General features: G+C 41.4%; 1 long non-coding RNA gene across 1 annotated transcript; it reads right to left on the reverse strand.

Annotated features, from left to right (window-relative positions):
• Window positions 1–5,876: 5,876 nt before the first annotated feature.
• LOC133872033 (uncharacterized) lies at window positions 5,877–9,437 on the reverse strand. The gene is made up of 3 exons (XR_009900920.1): window positions 9,146–9,437; window positions 7,505–7,604; window positions 5,877–6,189 (listed from the first exon to the last, which is right to left on the reverse strand). It is a non-coding gene; the product is annotated as an uncharacterized LOC133872033 (long non-coding RNA).
• Window positions 9,438–11,506: the final 2,069 nt, after the last annotated feature.

Below are 11,506 nucleotides of genomic sequence, written 5' to 3' on the forward strand. Positions count from 1 at the left end.
ACAAAATCCAGTACAGATTTGATTTATTTAGCATATATATAGTTAATGAAGTGATCTTATATATATATATATATCTACTCCCTGGAGGTATCTGAAAAAGAGAGAGAACGCGTCGGGGGATGCCAACGATTCCACTCCGATGCTTAAGTTAGAGACTGTTTGAGAGAATTGAGAAATTCTTTTATATTAAAGAAGAAGCTTACCTTTATTCTCATAGATACCTCATATTTATAGGATTTGGGTGGCGGTTATAAATCTGTTCAGTGCCATGAATTCCTGGAACTCCTCAGTTGGTGGCTACGTGGGTTTGAAATCCTGTTCGCCCTCCTGAATTCTTGGAACTCCTCAGTTGGTGGCTACGTGGGTTGTAATATGCAGAACTTCGGGGCATCGTGATATCATGATAACTGCTGATCATCCGGGACTTTCGTTGCCTTTTGATGGAACCAAGATTTCTGGAATTATAAGGTCGTGCTAGAGGGCTCGAAGTCTTCTAACTTGATTTGATTTCTGACCGAGATGATCCTGATCCCGAAAAAGGTTCCTGTCCGAGTTGATTCGGCTCTCGGGGCGGATCCTTCATTTGGATTCCCTCAAAACCAGAGATGGTCTTCGGACCGAGGTGTCTTGGTATGGATGTCTTTGGACTTCGGGCCCATTATTCACAGTAATTGTTTATTTCACCCACAGTTACCCCCAATTCATTTATTTGAATTTAGAAAATAAGTGAATTTAAATATTGAATTTTAAATCTTCAGAAAATCTTTTTGATATCCGTGCCCATCACCTGTCAATCGCTAGGTGTCTGTCATATTAAATGTTGAGATTTTGAGTAAAATGCAGGCGCCGATTTTCTGACTTCGAGCTTCAACTTTCGAGGAGTTGCTCTGGTGGGGAATCCAAACGTTAGATCATTAAAGATGGCGTTTCGGATTTTTGAAGATTCTCTAATGATGGCGTTTCTTGGGGCACGTGTGAGAGCATTAAAGCTCCTTCCCCCTATAAATTTCTTACTGATTCACTTTCATTTTTCACTTTTTACTTTGCCTGTGCTTTTCACCCTCAGAGAAAACCAGATCTACTTGTTTCTTGCCTCCTTTAACTTCCTTCGAAATGGCGAACCCTCTGAATCTCAATGTGTCATCGTCTGTTCCGAGATCCTCGCGAGCCTGTAACCATGCCGGGGTTGTTCCGACCTTACAGCCTTTGGAAAGCCTCCACGAAGCTACTCTTTCTGAGGTTAACGAGGAGGCGCTCCGACGGAACTACGATATTCCGTCTTCTATCCAGCTGTCTTTTCAAAATCCCGAAACCAGATCAATCGACGGCAGCGACATCACTTTATTTCAAAGGATGTTTATGGCTGGCCTGCGTATTCCCTTTTTGGAGATAGCCCGGGATTTCATACTTTTTCTGACGGTGGCGCCGAGCCAGGTCATTCCAAACGCCTGGAGGTACCTCTTTGCCTCTTACATTCTATGGAAGATTGTGCTCAGGTCAAAGATGAGCATAAGGCAGTTTTTTAACATATATCGCCCGAGACAAAACTCAAATGGTACTGTGGAGCTGACAATCCGGCATCCACCGATTTTCATATGGTTGAAGAACGGATACTCCAATAACAAATTTTGGGAGCAACAGGTGTTCCGTGTTTCGAGAGATTGGGAGTGTTCTGGGAGCACCGTTTTACCCGAGGACAGAAGGATGCCTTGGGATTGGAGAATTTTACGAAATAGGCAACGCGAGATTCCGGCCCTTAGCGATGCTGATCGAGACGAAGTGGACTGGATAACAGCGTGGTCTGCCAAGTGGTCAAAGATCAAAAAGTTCGACGATATTGATTTTGATAAGCTCGTGACCGATACAGCAATGACGGATCATCTCGAGTACAGTATTCCTAAAAACAAAATCTTGTTGAGCATGAAGGGCAGGGCTAAGAAGCCCGAAGGTGTTGCACCCAGAGATTCTAGGAAACCGGTACAGAAGAGGCCAGTGGAAACTGAAATCACTGTTATGGAAAGAGTGGCGAAGAAGAAGAAGGCCATTCCTTTAGCTGCTTGTCCCCCGAGGCGTGTTCCACCTATGAGGGCTGCTAAATAACCGATCGAGAGCATTTCCTGAGAGGAAATGTCCGAGGGGGAGTTTAAGGATGTTTTTGCGGATATTGAAGGCTACGTCCCGGAGAACACTCTGGTGCGCGACTGTAATTCTGCCATCCTTCCGTTTGGTAGACGAGGAGACCCTGGGCCATAGTCCAGTTTAGAGTCTAAATTCTCCAGAGCAGCTCGTGGACGCAAACCAGGTTTCTGAAGAACTTGGGTTGGCAGAGGCATTACCAAAGAGTACTCCGAAGGCTAATGTTCGAAGGATTAAGTCTAAGGCAAATCAGTTAAAAACTATGGACTGATGGGCTAACACCGTAACCGAGGCCGAACATGTCTTGGGCCAACCGGTAATTGTTCCTGGTAACGAACCTGTAACCCAGCCGGGTCTCTCTTCGGGGGATTCTGAGCGCTCTATAGATTCTTACGAGATGGGCGAGGAGATAGACAAGGAGGTGGCCTACCACTCCTCGGATGGACGTCCACTCCCTGAAGATTCTGTTCCTGAAACCCCCTCTGCAGAACGTCCAATAACTCTCCCACCTTCAAAGGCTGAAGCAAACATTGAGGGCGAGCAACCTACACCAAGGCCGTGTGAACCTCCTACACCCCGGGTCAAAGAGCAGGCCGAGGATAGACCAACAGTTCCTCAGGATAATGAAGTCGAAACCGAAGCGGTGGAATCAGTTGATTCTGAGGATTTCAGGAATAATACTGAAAATTGACAATCGTCTCAACCTGAGGGCTCTCGCGGTGGTTCCAATTCTGGTACAGAAAGGCCGAGTGCTTCTCGGACGAGACCGCCCCTCAAAAATCTGGGCGAGGGTTTGCTCGGGGACCCGATGGCCGCGGTAATGGCTCTAATCCTAGAAGGCTTTGTGGGTGAAGCTGGGGCCACCTCACCCGAGAGGTTTGCTGGAGGCTTAATGCATGCTCATTATTAGGTGAGTTTTTTTTTTTTTTTTTTTCCCTTCGGTTTTTGTGCTCTTGACACACAAGGGTTTCTTACTGACTTGTTTTTCTTACAGTTTTTGGTAAAGATGACGGCCATATGACGCAACTTTCGGAGGTTCTTGGAGACCAATCCTCGTACTGCAGCCCCCGAGACCGAAGCTCAAGTAAAAGATCTCAAGGGGGAAGTTGATAGGTTGAAACAGTTATTGAGGGATCGAGAGGAAAGGATCTGTGCTAAGGATCAGGAACTTGCTGAGGAGAGAAGATTAAAAGAGAAGTTCAAGAAGGAAGCCCAAGATGCCGAGACTCGCTATGTTCGAGCGGTCGAGCACATGACCGAGGATCTAGAATTTCGAGACAATCTAGAAGCGGAACTTGGTGCTTGCCGAGCTCATCTTTTAACTTTATCAATACAGCTCTCGGTTTCTGAGGCGGTGAAAGAGAAGGCTGAATTTGCAAAAGAGGCAGCAATGGCCGAGAAGTTGAAATCTGAGGAGCTCTCTGAGAGTCGGTACAGAAGACTTCGGAGGAAATATAATCCCTATACGAATAAGTCGAAGCATCTTCTTCAGCAACTTTCCTTCGTTCCAAAGCTCCGAGATTTCGTCTGGGGTCGGGGATTCAGTTGGGGATTCGAAAGTTTTTGATCTCTTGTGATGAACCCCAACATCTATACTTTTGACCCGGCTACAGTCAGCCCACTTCTAGCTGGGATACCTGAAGATGCTATTGACGAAGTTGAAGAGTTAGGGCAGAGTTTTCTCCCAGATGTTCCCGACTGGAGTGATGATGCTCCTGACCCCTGGAAGAGCCTGGTGATTTCAGATCCTAATGTCGAAGAGTGCCGCGAAATAGAGACCGAAGATTCAACTTCGACTTTGTAAATTTTTTTTTTGTATAGTCTTGAACATTTTGGTTGTTGAATGATTATGTCGCCCTTTTCAACTTATGACTCGTTGTTTTAGATTGAATTTACGAGATTCGTCTAAGTCATTTCAGTAGATGATACTCATTGTTTGATTTGAATCGATCCGGGTTGAATCTCACCGAGGTACCCCCCAATGACTTAGACAATTTACGAGATTCGTCTAAGTCATTTCAGTAGATGATACTCGAGACGATTCGATTTGTTTGATTTGAATTGATCCGGGTTGAATCTCACCGAGGTACCCCAAGTCATTTCAGTAGATGATACCCGAGACGATTCAATTTGATATGTTTGATTTGAATTGAATTTAACCAAGATGACTTCAGTATAGACTTCTGAGAAATAACTTTATTGAAATAATTTCTTATTACATTGTTTTCACATAAAGTATTTCTTCAGATGTTCCGCGTTCCAAGCTCTCGGTAATGCTTGTCCGTTTGTATCAACTAGGTGGTATGCGCCTTTGCCTTGACATTTGATTACTTTGTAAGGGCCTTCCCACTGAGGTCCGAGCTTCCCGTGTTTTGGGTCTCTGGTGATCAGGCTCATTTTTCTGAGAACCCAATCTCCGAGTTGAAATTTTCGAGGGTTTATAGTCTTGTTGAAGTAGCGGGCGACTCGGTCCTGATATGCTGCCCATGTGACCTACGCTTCGTCTCTTCGTTCTTGTAGCAGGTCCAGATGAAGTTTGATTCCTTCGTCATTGAGTCCCGGATTATAATGTGACACATGAAAACTAGGTGACCCCACCTCTGCTGGAATGACCGCCTCAGTTCCGTAAGTTAAGGCGAATGGTGTGGCTCCGGTTGGGGTACTGGTGGTGGTACAGTAAGCTCAGAGTACCTCGGGGACATAGTCCACCTAAGCCCCTTTTTTAGCCCCAAGCTTTTTCTTCAGTGTTTTCACCAATGTTTTATTTGTTGCTTCGACTTGCCCGTTTGCTGAGGGGTGTATCGGAGTGGAAAAATATATGCGGATATGGAGTTCTGCGCACCATCGTCGGAACGGTCCACAGTCAAACTGTTTTCCATTGTCAGTGATAAAGGCGTGGGGAATACCGAACTTACACACAATCATTTTCCATAAGAATTTCGTCACATTCTTTGTGGTAATGGCGGTTAGAACTTCGGCTTCAGCCCATTTGGTGAAATAGTCGACAACAACACAGAAACTTCCGACCTCTTTTTCCTGGGGGCATCCGGCCTACAATATCAACCTCCCACTTCGCAAATGGCCATCGTGAAGTGATCGGGCTGAGATTCTCGGGCGGACTTTTCATTACTTGGGCAAATCTCTAGCACTTGTCACATTTCCGAACCATTTCAATAGAATCTTTGTTCATGGTGGGCCAGTAATAGCCTGCTCGCATTGCTTTGTGTGCCAACATCCGAGACCCTGAGTGGTTTCCACAAACCCCTTCATGTATCTCCCTTAGCACATACTCTGCCTCGGAATTTCGGAGACATTTCAATAGAGGCTCGATGTGTCCTTTCTGGAATAGTTGCCCTCCTATTATAGTATACCGAGCCGAGTGCATCTTCACCTTTCGAGATAAGGGCTTGTCTTCTGGAAGCCGTCCGCTCCTAAGATACTGAATAATTCTCGTAGCCCACTCAGGATCCATGGATTCTTCTTCGGTGTTCATTACTTCTTTATTCGGGAGAATAGATGGGTCCACCTCTGGAACCCATTTTCGAGAGAGCATCAGCTCGGATGTTGTTTTCCCGAGGGATCTTTGTTAGTACAACCCTTGTGACGACTCGATTTTTTTTTTTTTTTTTTTTTTGAAAACGTAAAATGAGTCATCACAGTAGCACGACTACATGTCACTCAGCCAACATACGGTACACATTCCATAACATGTACTTGATAATCAGAGTTACATCTACGCAGCGGATAACACATAATAACATTATTAACATAGCGGAAGGTACATCTATAGACAACAGTTAAATACAACAAAGAGCCATTAATATGTCTATCTATTTAAGACTTCTATATAGCTATTAAATATGTACTAAAAGTTTGGCTCATAAATACAATTGTCACATGCGACACGAGCCATAAACAAAATCTACTAAAAGGCGGACAACCCATGATCCAACCATTATAACTGTCGCGTCGGGCTTCAGTCATAACATCCCAAGTACTATGCTATGACGTCTTTCATTAGATCCATTGAACCTGCAGTCAAAACATTAGAGTCTGTACGGTTGTGGGGTTAACCACATCCGTACAAGTGAAAGTATGAGTTCACCACCTCAGTAGTATAAGATTCACTAAGTATACAACATACACCAACATAAATGCATGTAGGGTTCAACAGCGTTATTCACAAATTATTAAGTTCACATAACAACACATTATCAAATACAAGTCACGTTGTTCATCACACATATATTATCACGGTTTCCACTAACAAAATTTCACGCATCTCACTAGTGCTAGCACTTCAATGCTTGACTTGCCATCACCACCGCCCATAAAGATACGATCCGTAGGGCACACACCTCACGTGAGCTAGCACTTCAATGCTAGGCTTACCACATATCTCACTAGTACTAGCACTTCAATGCTAGGCTTTCCATCAACACCGGCCGTAAAACTACGATCCGTAGGGCACACACCTCACGTAAGCTAGCACTTCAATGCTAGGCTTTCCATCAACACCGCCCGTAAAGCTACGACCCGCAGGGCACACATCTCACGTGAACTAGCACTTCAATGCTAGGCTTACCACATATCTCACTAGTGCTAGCACTTCAATGCTAGGCTTACCACACATCTCACTAGTGCTAGCACTTCAATGCTAGGCTTACTACACATCTCAGCCAAGAGCTGCTACCCTCTGGCCTACCACTCATCTCAGCCAAGAGCTGCTACACTATGGCCTACCACTGTGCCAGATACTACAACACTGGACTTACCATCTATCAACTACCGGGTTCTCATAATACCAAAGCATCCACACTATATACATATCATCACATGTGTATTCCCAAACATCTTTCATTTTAACACATACCACATTCATTTTTATCAACAATTCCATAACCATCAATAAATTCCAATTTCAATAACATCCATTTATCATCACAATTCTCAATCCAAATATATCATAACTCATTCACATATAATTTTACCAACGATTCCATAACCATCAATACATTCCAATTTCAACAACATCCATTTATCATCACAATTCTTAATCCAAATATATCATAACTCGTTCACATATATTTTTACTAACACTTCCATAACTATAAATACATTCCAATTTCAACATCATCCATTTATCATCACAATTCTTAATCCAAATATATCATAACACATTCACATATATTTTTACCAATACTTTCATAACCATAACTATAAATACATTACAATTTCAACATCTATTTATCATCACAACTCATTCACATATATTTTCACCAACAAATTCCATAACAATAAATACAACCAAATATTATCAAAATGTAAATCTAAATTCCTAGGATTCCTCAGTGAGTAGAATACTCACCTTGACTTCATAGGACTCATGACTCGAATATTCCTCCATGTTCTAGTTTCTTGAACTCTACATTGAAGAACACGTTGAAGTCTCCAATTATGACACATGCCTGCAAACATTTATGACGTTAGACTTAGCTGTTGAGCCTATACTCTATGATGCATAATCTACCTGCGTGCTCACACGTCACATTACTCACTTCTAATGCTAGCTAGGTACCTTGGCTACTATTATATTAATCATCTGGTCTAGGTTCATATTTTATTCCGCTTCTTATCTTTAAGTTACGGTTATTATTTTATTTGCCTACTTGTTATTATTACGTCGCATTGTTGTCATTAATTCTTTTTATAGCTTGTTGCTTACTTACTAAGTTAACCATATATATTTGATCCATATATGTATACATACATAAAAATGCTTATTAAGCTAAACAGAACCTAATAAAGCACTTAGGTATTTTATAATACATAGATAAGCACATTAACTATCTTGTTACATTACCAAATGAATCCGGAGCCTATTTACGTATTTCCATCACTAACATTTACTTATTGACTTAAGATTGTTTTCGACATTACAACTCTATGTTCTTCTAATCTTAACTACTACATTTAGTACTTTTACTCTTATTAGTTTCTAACCATCCAAGTGGTTTAGGTCATAGGACCTAATTGGATTAATGGGTTACAGGCCTAATTAGGTTAAACTATAAATCTCGTGACATTATCATCTTCAACTATCCTATTCAACTCTTTATTATTTTATTATATAAATAATTGAGTAATTAAGCCATAAAGCCTTAATTTTATTTAACATATTAATTTAATAACTCTTACCGCAATTTATGAGAATCTATTTATTTCATTTTAGCCATCTCATTCAATCTTATCAATATCATACAACCCAATTTTAACTTCTATCCATAGTTGGTTGTATAACAAAGGACCTATATACATTAACTACATGCCCAAAAAGATGGCTCATCCGTAGATTTTTCACAAAACCACATAGCAATGCTCATTAAATCTCTTACTAATTTATAATCAACCCCACCCCATAACAAAACCTCATCACATAACCAAATCATCCAAATGATTCATAACAAAGAATTCCAACATATACTTGAAATCCTCCTTTACATATTAACATCAACCCCTCTATTAGTCATACCAATAATCAACAACCAACAATCTATAACAATCCATCATAACTAAAACTACCTTACCCAAAGACTCATTCATTGAACACCCATGTGGTCATGCTAGAAAAATACCAATGAAAAACAACACAAACCACTACCAAAGCCATCTCCAAAATATCTTCAAACTAACATACTGAACTAAATAGAAAAGTCCTAAAATTCTCAAACATAAACCCTAATTTTCGGACCCAATTAGAAATGTCACAAATTAATATGATTTCAAGATATAAATCCAATGGGTATGATGGAATTTACATAGAAAAGCTTCTATGGACGAAATGCCCACATAAACAACTCAAAAATCAATAACAATCTCCCTAAAACCGAAACCAATACCCATATTAACCTAGAATTTGAATCTAAGAAGATTTCTAACAACCCACATGCTTTTCTAACTCTAAACTCAATGGGTATCACGAAAAGATAAACAAAACTAGAGATTTTACCTCATAAGGACCCATGACCGAAAAACCCATTTCTTCTTCTTCTCTTCTCCTCTTTTTCCTTCTCTTCGGTCTACACGTCTCTCTCTCTCGGCGTCGATCTCTCTCGATGTCTCTCTCAGTCTCGGTCTCTCACTGTGTGTATGTGCGTGAGAGTGAGAAGGGAGGGAGATGAGAAAGAAAAGGGAAAAGAAAGGAGAAAGGAAGAAGAGGGAGAGTGTGCGTGAGGGAGAAGGAGAAAGGAAGGAAGAAAAAGGGAAAGAAAAGAGGGAGGGGTGCTGCCCACGAGAGGGGGAGAGAAAAGGAAAGAAAAGAAAGAGGAAAGAGAAAAGAGAAAAGAGAAGAAAGAGAATGAGTGGGGCATGTGTCACCATGTGGGTGGTTGGGAGAAGATGAGGTTATCTTCTTCTAGCCATTCCAGTAGTGACATGTGGCAGGGTAAGATTTCCTTTTTATTTGAAAGTCTAGATTTTCACAAATTACACTAGGACCCCACAATATTAAAATCCTATATTTTTAATAACTAATATATAACCCCACATTCTATCCAATTGTATTTTATCATTACAATTAATTTATTTATTCAACTAGGACTCATTATTATTGTTATTATTATTATTATTATTATTTCCTAAAGACCCATTAGTAGTATTTTATTATTCCACTTTTCATTATTTTATCTTAAATTCGTTTCATTTTCATAATATGAATATTATCACGTAAAATATAATTATTAGTCCAATCTATTTAATAAATATAATTTATAAATTACTAAATTTCCTACTTATTTTCTTGGCCTTTACAACCCTGTCAAAAGCATATTGAATTTCATGTACCTTGTTTAAATATTGGATCATTTTCTCTCACTGAGCTTCTGATTGCCCTTGTATGTGATCAACCGCCACTTGGGAATCGCTTCGGACTGCCAGATCTTCAGCTCCCTTCTCTCGGGCTATTGCAAGCCCAGCTAGAACCGCTTCGTATTCGGCTTCGTTATTTGTGGTGACGAAGTCAAGCTTGATAGCGTATTGGAAATTTTCACCTTATGGGTTGGACAGTGTGACGCCAACTCTGATTGGCTGAATACTTGTCTACGTAGGCCACCCATGTGGCGTCTTTTGGTAGTTCTTCACTCTTAGGAATGTCACTGAGTTCTATGAGGAAATCTGCTAAAGCCTGGCCTTTGATTGCTGTCCGAGGATAGAACTCTATGTCGAATTGTCCTAACTCGATGGCCCAATTTACTAACCAACTCGAGAGGTCTGGTTTCTGCAATATTTTCTTCATAGGATATTCGGTTAATACCCGTATTGCATGTGCCTGAAAATATGGTCACAACCTTCGTGCCGAAGTGATTAGGGAAAAAGCCAGTTTTTCGATTCGAGGGTACCTTTCTTCGGCTCCGTGAAGGGCTCGGCTTGTGAAATACACAGGCTTCTGGATCCCCGACTCCACTCATACTAATGCCGAACTAACGGTCGAAGTCGAAATTGTTAGGTAAAGATAAAGTATTTCACCTTCCTCTGGTCGACTCAAGAGCGGTGGGTTGGCAAGATATTTTTTCAACTATCCAAAAGCGTCTTCACACTTGTCACTCCATGTAAATGTTTTTCTCAGGATTTTGAAGAAGGGCAAGCATTTGTCGGTAGAGTAAGAGATAAACCGATTCAAGGCTGCAATCTTTCTGGTTAGTTGTTGTGGCCGTTTGATAGTCCGGGGCGCCTGCATGTCTAAAACTGCTCTTACCTTCTCGGGATTTGCCTCAATTCCCCTTTGTGAGACCATGAATCCCAAAAACTTCCCTGAGGAAACTCCGAAGGCACACTTGGCAAGATTCAGCTTCATCTTGTGGTACCTTAACGTCTTGAAAGTTTCATCTAAGTCGGGGATGTGCCTTAGGGCTCAGGCACTTTTCACCAACATGTCATCTACATATACTTCCATATTTCGACCGATTTGATCTCAGAACATCTTGTTGACAAGCCTCTGGTAAGTGGCCCTTGCATTTTTTAATCCAAATGATATCATTTTATAGCAGTGTAAGCCTCGATCAGTGATAAAGGCCGTCTTTTCCTGATCGGCATCATCTAGATGTATCTGGTTGTATCCCGAGAAAGCGTCCATGAAGTTGAGGAGTTTGTGGCCCGAGGTTGAATCTACAAGAAGGTCTATTTGAGGCAGCGAAAAACTATTCTTGGGACATGCTTTGTTAAGATCGGTGAAGTCGGCGCACATCCTCCATTTTCCATTCGATTTTTTGACCAAAACCAAATTTGACAACCATTCCGGATAGTCTACTTCCCGGATGAATCCGGCTTGCAACAACCTTCGTACCTCCTCGGCTCCAGCCTGATTCCGCTCCGA

Source organism: Alnus glutinosa, chromosome 6, assembly GCF_958979055.1.
Source record: "Alnus glutinosa chromosome 6, dhAlnGlut1.1, whole genome shotgun sequence".
In the NCBI taxonomy this organism is placed as follows: Eukaryota; Viridiplantae; Streptophyta; class Magnoliopsida; order Fagales; family Betulaceae; genus Alnus; species Alnus glutinosa.